The 12,659-nt window shown below is 45.1% G+C and overlaps 1 pseudogene; it reads right to left on the bottom strand.

Moving 5' to 3' along the window:
- Positions 1-2,252: 2,252 nt before the first annotated feature.
- Positions 2,253-12,659, bottom strand: part of LOC144933710 (epidermal growth factor receptor kinase substrate 8-like) — a 42,255-nt pseudogene continuing 31,848 nt past the window's right edge.

Raw genomic sequence — 12,659 nt, 5'->3', positions numbered from 1 at the left:
GATCATGTTTTGGTGTCGGGGTGTTCGTGTTTGGTTTGTATTTTGGATATTTAATTTATATTGATCTGGTAGAGTGAGTAACCCACAATCAGAAGGTTGTGAGTTGAAATCCTGATCCCATCATCCCTTTAGGGTCAATATAATGAGTACCGCTATGGGGAGAAGCCAGCAGCCGCTGTCATATGAACAGACTTGCCCCCATCATAGGAATGTGGACTTTTAACCACTGGCTCATGGCTGTAAACAGGCGATGATCACCGCCTCAATGCTCACTTGAGCAGGAAATCACTTTTAATATGTTTTCATCATTATTAATATTGACTTAAAGGTTTCGTGACTGCAGGAATACATCTTATATGGGTCTTTCGGTTAAGCCACGTAGATAAGAAAAAATCACGACGTTTCGATCACAACACAAGCAATCGCCTGAATGCTTGTGTTGTGATCGAAACGTTGTGATATTGTTGATTATTTTTCTATCTACGTTGCTTTACCGAAATACCCACAGAATAGTATTAATATTATAATTGCATTCAGTGCAATTTCATTTTGGTGCACGTGTGCATGAAATATATATATTTTAAAAAGTTGACTTATTTTCACAATACAAACCACGAGAAATGTACCCTCTGTTTGTGCAACAGCTTCACAGCACGTCACGTAAATATCCCCTAGCTGCTGCATTCATCTGACCAAAGACGGCACATTCTCTGTACTTGACACTATCATTACTGTAGTTAGAATTTAAATGAAAGTCAAGATGCAGCCCTGCAATTACTTGCTCATGCCACTGCTGGCAGAAGGGCCTTGACTCGAGGGAGTACGAGAGGGCCCCACCTCGTGAATATTTGGGCCTCCTCTTCCACGGTGAACAGACGTCTCGGAAGAGGTGGGAGTAAGCAGACTTTACTCCACCGCACGTGACCTGACCATCGACGGGATGTGGTGAACCCATTTACACCACTGGTTGGACATAAGCAGGGGGGTTTAAGAAACATTTCCATTGTTTCAACTTCCATACCGGCAAATGGAATTGAACCCCACGACCCCTGGATTGCAAGTCCTGTGTTGCTAACCATTACCATGGTATTATTCCAGTTAGGAGTAAAATTATTTAGAATAGCAGAATTAAAGGAAATAAATCCTGCTCCATATGCCAAGTACCGTAATGTGGATGTAAACATGGGATACTATGATGAGGGACTACACTGCCTGCCGTTGCTCTTTCCACCAACTGGTGACAAGGATGAAAAATCGTATCACACCAAATGAATAACTGCTCAATTTAACTGCAGCGATGCACTATGTGATTGCACCATATCTGCAGATTTGGAGTTGACACAGTGATGTGTATTGTGTTTGAACAACATGTAAAATAACAATAGGCTTTACCCTTTCTGGCAATAAAACAGTTGCTAAGATGTTCAAACACCAAACAGATGACTTTTGCAAGGTATCAAGTGTACATTAACCACACATACTTGTGGCAAAACATGCAAGTAAACATGCTCCGATAATGTATGCATTGTCTTTGAAACTGGTTGGCCTACACCAGAGACATATATGGGAAAAACCTATTCTTATATTTCATCATTTTGGATACTGGCAAAAAGGTCACATAGATATAACATGTAAAATATTTATCCGTTTAAAAGAAATTATAGTCGAGGAAATGTATGGCATAGGCTACCGCGGAGTTGAAAATTAGGACCGACAGAAATAAAGTCCAATGCAAGAGTGTGGATAGTCCCTCAACAACAAAACCTGTGGGTCAGACAATAACTTTTTACAACTAAAAATACAACCAGTCCTGCACTGGTGCATGAGTAAAGCCGGAACGGCTTCCATGACCCTACAATGACACACTGCCTGAACGGTGAGGGGATATTTTCTTTTGTTTGAACCCCATCACCAAAAGTCCTCAGAATGCCACAGATTTCTGGCGCGGTGCGCAGTCATTAAGCAGATGTTGTCTGTGCTGTGGGCTGACTTTGAAATAGAACATGTTCATTCTTTGTTTTGCGCATCCTTCTAAGCTATAACATGTTTTGCCTCGAAAATGAAGATTCGTCGGGGTTTTTTCCCTTATAGGTTTGGAGATCATGATGATCGATGGTTCTTCGTTGTTAACGTTCAGGGTAAGTAGTTATTATTTTGTGTTTTGCTATGTTGAAAGACAATCGTTCGCTGCATGGATTTCAGGAGATATGACTAAAGTGGGAGACTCCAGATTTATCACTGTGTGATTCCGTTTAAGCAAATAATGCTTCTTGCATTTCGTCTGGGCTCTCTATGATTTCCATGATGTTGTGAGGCACAAAGCCTTTTTTTCCATCTTGTTTGGTTACTTTCCACCATTTCTTGCTGTGATCGTGTACCTGTAAGTTAAATATACATAGGAAAAAACATACAACGGATACATATTTAATATAATATCGAGCCTTGCATTATTCTATAAAATTGCCAGGTGTTTTAATATATAGTATAACAAAAAAAATGCATTATTATACAGGTAGGAACAACAGTTCCACACTGCCCACCAGGGATTATTTGTCTGTCTGTCGTGCATGGCCCCGCCCCACCAGAGCCCTCCCATTGGCTCGGGGGCGCCGACCAATGGGAGCAGTGGGGTGGGGTTGGTAGAGGGGGGGGTTAGTGGTGGGGGGGGGGGCACCGCCGCGACTCAGGCCAATGAGGAGGCGGGCGATGTTTCATTCACAAAATGGAACTGGGGGAGGGTGGCTCCATTCATAAAATGGAAGCCTTGAAAATAAAAAGCGGATCTTTTTGCCTCGTGTTTCTTTCAACATTCCCAGCCTTAAGGTGTTTCAGTTGGAGGTGGAAGGGGTGGGGCTGGGTGGAGAGGGGCTGGGTGGAGAGGGACAGGGTGGGGCTGGGTGGGGAGGGTTGGGCTGGGTGGGGAGGGTGGGGAGGGTGAGGGTGGAGCTGGGTGGGGTGGGTGAGGGTGGGGCTGGGTGGGGAAGGTGAGGGTGGGGCTGGGTGGGGAGAGTCAAGGTGGGGCTGGGTGGGGAGGGTGAGGTGGAGCTAGGTGGGGAGGGTGAGGGTGGGGCTGGGTGGTGAGGGTGGGGCTGGGTGGGGAGGGTGAGGGTGGATCTGGGTGGGGAGGGTGGGGCTGGGTGGGTGAGGGTGGGGCTGGGTAGGGAGGGTGGGGCTGGGTGGGGAGGGTGAGGGTGGGGCTGGGTGAAGAAGGTGAGGGTGGGGCTGGCTGGAGAGGGTGAGGGTGGGGCTGGGTAGTGAGGGTGGGGATGGTGAGGGTGGGGCTGGGTGGGGAGGGTGAGGGTGGTGCTGGGTGGGGAGGGTGAGGGTGAGGGTGGGGCTGGGTGGGGAGGGTGAGGGTGGGGCTGGGTGGGAAGGGTGAGGGTGGGGCTGGGTGTGGAGGGTGAGGGTGGGGCTGGGTGGGGAGGATGAGGGTGAGGGTGGGGCTGGGTGGGGAGGATGAGGGTGGGGCTGGGTGGGGAGGGTGGGGAGGGTGAGGGTGGGGAGGGTGAGGGTGGGACTGGGTGGGGAGGGTGGGGTTGGTGGGGAGGGTGGGGAGGGTGGGGCTGGGTGGGACTGGGAGGGTGAGGGTGGGGTTGGGTGGGCTGGGTGGGGAGGATGAGGGTGGGGCTGGGTGGGGAGGGTGAGGGTGGGGCTGGGTGGTGAGGGTGGGGCTGGGTGGGGAGGGTGAGGGTGGGGCTGGGTGGAGAGGGTGGGGTTGGGTGGGGACGGTGGGGCTGGGTGGGGAGGGTGGGGCTGGATGGGTCACCCCGTGGTGCCCTTATAAAACTCAACGTTTAACCTACACACTACACTATACACTACACTTATATAGGTAGTAACAGCTTCCACACTGCCCACCAGGGATTATTTGTTTGGCTGTCGTGCACGAATGCGCTGTCCAACCAAGGTCCTACCTGCCCACTCCGAAGGAACGTGTTTTAATATGCAATTCGCGTACGGCATGTTCTAGCCACCACAAGGCACATCAGAATGCCTCGCTCGTTGAGAAATATCTCTCAGCTATGCCGGCGATGGCGTTACTCTACATGTTTCCATGAAGATCTGGGTGTAATGCGTCAAGTCCTGGGCAGTGAGGCGTCGAGCTGGAGGCAAATGGTACACAGAAGTTCCCTGTGGAGGACGCAATAAGCCACAATACGTGGTGTACTCTTCGGCATGGGTTGTTGATGAACAACGTTGCATGCAGTGTAATGGAAATTGCTTAACCTATATTAATTATTTTAATTACCTGGATTTTTATCTATTTGGTACGGTCCAACCTAAACAACAGATTTGCTCAGTTGTATTGGAACTATTAGAAGGAGGTGATCTCAATTTGCAAACTACTTTACATACTGGTCTCATTTTACAAACGTATATTTTCAGCATATGTATTCTACGCAACATATATGCTGTTTAAAAATGTACTCTGTTATCAGTGGTGTTCCAATTCTCGCAAATGTCCCTCGTAAAAGAGATTATCGCATCTCGCAGTGCGATCTCAGGGCGATACAACACGAGGTGTCCGTCGAGTGAGAGGCTCACCAAAACAATGTCGTCTTTCTGGATGGACAGCTCAGTTTTGTTTCTTGCAGCAAATCGGTTTAATGCAATGGCGAGTACCTTTACTTCATCGTCGCATCTGCAAAAGAGGACACTATTTTGACACTAGCTCCAGAGTCATTAGTCACTCCAGTTCGCTTCCAGAAGGTGGCCAAATCTCAAGGCTTGCATTCACCCAATACATCATCTGTGTGTTAACCCAAGGAAAACAGCTCTCCCCCGTACAACTGTATTTTAAGGAATGTATGTTGAACTTCTTTCGCACCGTAAGTCGCCAACCATGAGGTGTGGGTAATTGCACTGCACTTAACAGTGATTGAGTATGAATTTATTTAAGATACAGTAAAACCTCTCCAAAGCTGGACGCGGGGTTGTGTTTGCCAGAGAGGCTACAAATAAAATGTTAAATATTACATTTAAAAAACTCCAACGACGAATGCTGTTCACCTGCTAATAAAGCTCTCGTTGAAAGACAATGTTCTGCAGCTAATCCACATGAAGAGAGATACCATTACAAACGAAATAAACAGAATGACTATGTTTTAATTGTATTTGATTAAAAAAAATATCTATTAATTAAAAAGGAGCGTGCAAGGTTATTATCACCAGACCACATGGTGGACTAATGCTCTCATGCTTTTTTTTACATTCAATTATCCATTATATTTAATTATAGCAAATAAACTGCTGTAGATAGAGTTGTTAATGACTTAGTACGAAGACTTTCATTGCTAAAAATCTATTGCGAATAACATTTAATTAACTTATTCTCCTTAGTGACACCTCAGCCATCCACCTCTGCCTCATGGTGATTTGGGCTCAGATAAAACCATGCACAGCAGATGGTGGGCATGTTATTAATTGTAAATGTAAAATTGTAATTATTTTGTTAACTGTAATTACGCTATTAAGTGTTAGTCAATTTCACCCAGTGAGATATTAAATGCGTGATGTGTAAGCGTAATTAAAGCAAATTAGTTTCACAGTTGCTGTACCATGGACATCCGCATGACCAGACAGGCTCTCTCCCCCTCACTGAGTTCCAGCTTTCAGAGCCATTGACCATATCATGAATGCATGGCGAAACAGTTACCATACATGTTCTTTGGGTCTTTTGGTAAAGCAACGTAGATAGAAAAATTATAAAAAATATTACGTTTCGATCGCAACACAAGCAATCGTCATCAGGTGAAAAAATAGCGAGAGAGCTGCTGAGGCAGGATGTTATAAAGGTTTGAGTTGGGTGGAGCCCAAGAGTTATAAGCGAAGTGGGCGGGGCTAGTGAAGAAATTTGCATGTAAATGTAAGATCGGAGTGCTGAGCTACCTTCACGACAATGAAGCTGCGGAGGCGGCCATTGTATTGTGAGAGATTAGCATGTCAATGTAAGATCATAGTGCCACCGCCACATCAAGGAAAACGAGCAACGGTAGCTGTGTTAGTGAGACATTTAACCTGTTAATGTAATGACATTTAACCTGTTAATGTAACACCAGAGAGTCGAAAATAACTACTAAACATTACAGCCAGTTATGACTTAACCTGGCTAATAACGTCCTTCCAATGATTGCTCAGTTTGTAATTAGCCTACATAACAAAAGTGTGAAAAAAGAAAGCTACACTTCACACCTTTCACACTTTTGTTGTGTAGGCTAGGCGTAGTCACAAACCGAACCTCTCCATAATAAAGGCTCAGTCTTTTGTTATTCAGTCTATTCATAGTCTCAAGCCGCACCTTACCATAATAATAAAAAGTGGGCCATTCCTGGCCCTTCCCCCCCCCTCAACCATTATATATACGGAGTGGTATCTCCTGTAATCTCTCATTTACTTGATACAGCTGTCGGGCTGTGACGGTTCCACCTGAAGACGGAAGCTTGTGTTGCCTCCGAAACGTCGTGATTTTTATTTTATTTTACTTTTATTAATTTTAATGTTTTACCTACTTGACTTTAACGAAAAAACCTAAGAATATGAATCCTTGCAGTCACGAAAGCTTCAAATCTAGAATGTATGTATTGTGTTGAATCGAACTGGATCTTGTGTTTGCTCATGATTTTGGAAATCTTTTTGGTGACCCCCGTTGTGTATGGCAAGGTGATGGTTTTGATTGGCTACTTAGTTTGGTTCTTTCCCAACAGTTGGGGTGATAGCTTTACGGATTGTGTAGTCTGAATACCCATTAATTTTGAGGGCTTGCTGTATGTGTTCCAGTTCACTGGCTAGGTGGTGATTGTCAAAAATACATCGAGCTCTATGGTGTAGAGTTTTGATGAGGGAATTCTTCTGGGACAGATGGTGGTAGGAGTCAGGTTTTATGTAGGCATCCATATGGGTGGCTTTCCTGTAGACAAAGTGTCCCATTGAGCCATCTGGTCTCTTTTTGATTAAAACATCCAAGAATGGTAACTTGCCATCATTTTCCACCTCCATGGTGAATTTGATGGCTGGGTGTATGGAATTTATGTGGTTGAAGAATTGGTCCAGAGCTGGTAGGCCATGTGGCCAGATGACGAACGTGTCATCTATGTACCTCTTCCAAAAGGAAGGACGTAGGGTGGATACCTGGATGGGATCTGTCTCAAAATTTCCCGTGACAACATTGGCTACAACTGGAGATAAGGGAGAATCCATTGGGGTACCTTCAACTCGTTTGTATAATGTTCCATTCCAGGTGAAGTAAGTGTTGGTGAGGCAGTGTCTAACCAGGGCCGGACCAAATGGTGTCAGGAACAGAAATTTTGGTAAACAAAGATACTCCATCGAAACTGACAAGCAAATCACCTGGAGATAGTGAGATGTCCTTAATTAATGATACCAAGTGAGCTGAGTTAAGTCCAACTGAGGTGGTCTTACCAGTGAATGGTTGTAAGGTCTCAGACTGAAATCGGGCCAGTTCGTAGGTGGGTGAGTCGTTGGTGGAGACGTTCGGCCGAAGTGATGTACCTTGTTTGGATTTTTGGTAAGCCATAAAATCTGGGTGGTCTCATATCAGAGAGTTTTAAGTAAAGCCGCTTGGTTGGTTCGATTAAAGATGTCGAATCAGTGATGATATTGTTGGTTTTCGTAACCAGGCCGTTGGTGGGATCTCTATTGATTTTGGTATAGCTACCATCATTAAGTAGGTCCTGAAGTATTTTGTTGTATGTGGTTTTGTCCATGATGACAGTAGCATTGCCCTTGTCGGCTGAGAGGATGACTATGTCATGTCTCTTTTTTAGTTGAGAAGCTCAAAGCGCTCATCTTTACTGATGTTGCTAATAGGTGTCTTAGCGTTTTTGAGGATTGCAGCAATTTCTGATCTTGCCACGTCTGCAGGAATGTGTCCCAAACCCTTAAGGGCTCCATCGACCTGGGAAATGGTATCATCAACTGGGATGTATTTAGGGGTGACTGCGAAATTCAACCTATTAGCTCTCTTGCAATGTTTTCACCTGATGACAATTGCTTGTGTTGCGATCGAAACGTCGTGATATGTTTTATACTTTTTTCTATCTACATGGCTTTACCGAAATACCCAAAGAATATGAATTCCTGCAGTTGCGAAAGCTTTAAGTCAAGAGTTACCATACATTTAATTTCCACAATTGTACAGGCAATACATGTAAACTGTAACATATTTTCCTCTCCAACACACCGAGTACATCTTACTCAAATTGTAAATGTTGTAGTGGATTTACTCTCCAACGCACTGGTGTGCTGAACTTGTAACCAATTGGCACGGTTTGTTTATGTGACAAACCTTACTAATTGACTGTGTCGGGTGGTGGTGGGTTCAATGACACATTTTTCTATTTATGCGATCTAACCCAAAAAAAACTTTATTATGTATGAATGATACAAAAATCTCAACGCAGTTATCCGTGTATATGTTGCTCTCACGTGTTGCTGTCCAGCGATATTTCGTCTTCCAGCGATTCCTAAAATCCAACAACAGCTGAGGTTAGAAATAATGCACTTTGACCGGCTGAATACAAAGCACTCTGTGCAAAACGTAATGGCACACGGTGTATAAAGTACAGCTATGGGATGACTCATTCACTGGAACGGCAGCACGGCTTGTTTGTTAGATTATTTCCGCTGCTGTGGATTTCCACATGACGATAAGCCACTTCGCTGAGCTCTCATATGTGGCCAGGTCGCTTCTGAAAAATAAACTAATAGCTCAGTGGGCCTTACCTGGTAAGATAATCAAAAAAATTAGTTTTATTCGTATATATTTAATAAAATGATTTGTTTACATTTCCTATAGTTTGCACTCCTATCGTGTTTGTTGTTGTAAAATTCTGACCCCGTTTCCATACTGGACATCTGTGAAAAGAGCATCATAGCTCATTGGATTCCTCCAGTAAAAATAAAGAATCTGATTTTGATTCTGATCTAATGCGTCAGTGAACCAACTGCACTTGCCGTAACAAGCAAGAGCCAATGCAGAACTCCCCAAATGATTCCGCTCGCTGGACTCACCGACTACAACCCGGCCACACCGGGCTGCCGTGGTCGTCGTGGCGACGTTTTACCATACCCACTGGTGACTTTTGAAACAAATTATTATTTGGTAAAAAAATATTTGGAAAATTCGATGCGTGTACATTGTTTTCCTTATTTGATCAATGATGTGGCAATGCAGCATTGGTCAGTGGTGCACAAGGGGCCCCAGTATCCGAAACGTCGGAAGTTATAGATTTATATTTCTTCTAAGGCAGTGTTGTTGATGAGGGTGTTGAGTTTAAAAAACATGATACATTTATTTCAGAATTGCGCTTCCTCTAATATTTAAACATTTTACCTATTACTTATTTTCCATTGTACAGTTGATATACCCTGCGCAAAAATATATTATACCCATCGCTATATCATCTCTCCTGCATATTAATGGCAGAGATGTACACTAAACTTTTAACAAATAAACGGCGTGGATTCAATTCAGGAAAGGGTGCAGGAATGAGAGGGGTGGGAGGGGGGGCCGTGCGGGAGGGAGGAGAGGTACGGGATAGAGGGGGGTGCGCGAGTAGGGGTGGGGACACCCGTGTGGGGGGGGGGATGTTGGAGGTGGTCATGGAGGGGTATCGCTAAGCGACGGCTCACGTCTGCTTACGGTCTGTTTACTTGCAAAAAAAAGATCCATTTGTGCAACTGGAGTCAGAGGGTAAACCAAGGGAACGTTTAATGATATCGCCGTCAAACCTTTGTGGATGTCCGCTGCTTCTGCTGTTGCCTCTTCTGCTCGACCACACTGACCGAATCTGAAGGGCTGCACAGCTCGTTGTAATCATCCTCATAGGCGAGCAAAGCTGGAGGTTCCCAGCCGTTTTTGAACTTCGGAGTGTACTCTTGCACCGCCTGATCCTGTGGCCACTCCTCCCTGCCATAAATAAACCAGCGTGACCTCGACTTCAGGCCGCAAACACCCAGTCACGCAAATCCCAGCGTCTGGAACGTTTGGGGCCGTCTGGAACGCTATTCCTTCCTATGTTCGGAAGCCACTGGAGCTATGCACTTTTAAATTATCTAGATTGATCACTCATTTCTCGAAGAACTGCTCTTAGACTTAATTTTGTGGTCCTTCCCCCACACCTCCGGTTAGTACGGTTGGCGCAAAAGAAGGTCAACGTGCATAGAGCAACACCGAGCTTAAAGTATTTGAATTTACATGCACAAAATACCGTAGAGTTACTATGTTCAGTCATTTACCAATGCAAAGCATTCTCGACATTGTCAACCCAACAACAGACGCAGGCCTCGCTGTGCCGGGTCGGGCTCAGGAGGCCGCATCAGAGGGGTGGGAGGGGCCAAAATAAGTTCGAGGTCGTCACCTGGAGTGTATTATATTTTTTTAAACTCCCCAACGCGAATTATTTGACGCGGCGATTCGTAATTTATATTTTGGTTCAGATCGCGCAAGCAAAACGTGTGTCGTGAACTCTCCTCCACCCGACAGAGCCGACCAACAAAGCCGTCGCGCGATGAACCAACGTGTCAACTTAGCACCGCTTCAGCAGCACCGGCAGTCAAAGTTGCACAGCGAACCAGAACGTTTAACAACTGGGTTGACGGCACGCATTGCACTCTCGCGATCTGACCCGAAAACCTATTGCAAATCGTAACATCGGTCGCGAAAGCCCATGCCGCATTAAATTCATCTGAAATGGCAAAACGCGTTGTGTTGCAACTTTAATGAGTGTTTAAGCTATTGTCATGTTATGGTTTGTGCTCTGTCTTGGATAAAATTACCTTGACGCTTTCCAGGCATTGCCAAGGGACACCCAGAGCAATCGTTCTTCCTCGGTCACGTGATCCTCCAGCAGGTTTCTCGTCTCCTGAGTGAGCAGTGGGCTGATGACGCTGCTCGCTAACTCTGGACCTCCCGTTTGCTTCACGAGCTGCGGGGTGACAATGTGCACCGAATATGCAGCTGAAGGAAGATGACACGTTGCGGGATGTATGTAACATGGTTTTCAAAGATGATATCATGTACATGTTTAGTTGGCCACGAGATGCAGTGTTGAAGTGGAGTGGGAGGTAGCTTTTGGCAAGGGACAAACAGAAAGCAGCACCACATGTTCCCGATGCAGTTATGAATGTAATTAAGCCCTGGCACCCACGTACACTCCATATTGCTATTCTAACCAATCTCATTTCAATGTTAACTACCTCGCCTGGTATACAGGAGGGCGTGGGTTCGATCCTGACCCTCATGTCTGTATATTTGGAGTATGCGTGTCTCTCTCCCGGTGGTCGTGTGGATTTCTCTCTGGGTCCTCTGGTTTTTCCCCTCCACATTTAGAAACTTGCGTTTAAATTATTGTTTGCTATACATTTCCACATTATAAGCCACTTCGTTGAGCTATCATTTGTGGACAGGTCGCTTCTTAAAAAGAGCTGTTATATAGCTCAGTGGGTCTTACCTGGTCAAATAAAAAGTTTAGTTTAGTTTTCATTATGAGTAATGCAAAGCTGTACATTTTTCAGCCAAAAGCGTAGTCCAGGATGCATGACAGCAAATTCCATGCTACTTATGTATGTATTGATTGATGGATGCCAAATTGAGTGTTTGTTGAAACATTGTCATGAACTGAAATACAAACGACGAGCACTTGTTAAGAGCAGGCGTTAAGGTCATCGGGGACATGAAGCAATGAGATCAGCTCGCAGAAGGCAGCAGGATTATTCCATCGCAAAAACCATGAAATATGGCAATGGCATGAGGTCATTATCCAGCAGTGCATAGACCATGGTTGACGATGATAGAGAGCAGACGGCGTAAAAGTAGAAAACTTTAAACGTCCGCGCGTGTTCGAATCAGGCGTCTCCAACTGCCAGGAAGGGTGTAAAGTGGATGAGGGTTTGCGATACTTGGCAGAACGAGGTTTAACAATAATATCGAGGGAGACATCTATGCCATCGGGGGAAAAAATGTGCGTGATGACGGTAGGGTGTGGAAAGACGTCAGGAATATAAAATTAACCTCCCCGGAAATGTTTTCAGAAACGCAAATTGTTTGGACATAAACACATTCAGTCCTCACTTCCATCGGTAAAATAGAAACATACGGCAACTACACTATATTGCTCACGTCGCACGTTGGTGTGTCGCAAACTTGCCTTTGGCACATTCATTTTAAATACAACACCCGTAACGCATATCACTTAGTGTGGGCTGGAAAATTGTTTGAGTTGCCAATCAATCGGACAATCGTCCTGCTTTGAATGATGCGTAGTGACAGAGGACGGATGGGACTCACCGCGACAAAGGACAATATCACCGTACCTTATCTAGGCTGGTGAATATTGAGTGAACCAGCTCCTTGGCCGACGGATTTTGGAGTTGATTCTTTTGATTAGCCTGCAGCAACCACAGAGAAACGTCGCTCACTGTCATGCACGCATTAGACAATGCAATGCGAATGAATAGAGTGACATTACGTACTTTAAATTCATAAATAACCTGGAATGTGCCTGATCTCATCAGTTGTCGGAAGCTAAGCAGAGGGTTCGGCCTGGAAAGTACTGATGCGGGCCACCACCATCTCCAATACGTTATAGGCTGAGGGGCTACGTGGTGTGGAGCACAGGGCAGTGCATCGATCCATTGTA

The sequence above is a fragment of the Lampetra fluviatilis genome, chromosome 8 (assembly GCF_964198595.1).
Source record: "Lampetra fluviatilis chromosome 8, kcLamFluv1.1, whole genome shotgun sequence".
Classification (NCBI taxonomy): Eukaryota; Metazoa; Chordata; class Hyperoartia; order Petromyzontiformes; family Petromyzontidae; genus Lampetra; species Lampetra fluviatilis.
The sequence above is the reverse complement of the archived record's forward strand: the minus strand, read 5'-3'. Positions and strand labels throughout refer to the sequence as shown.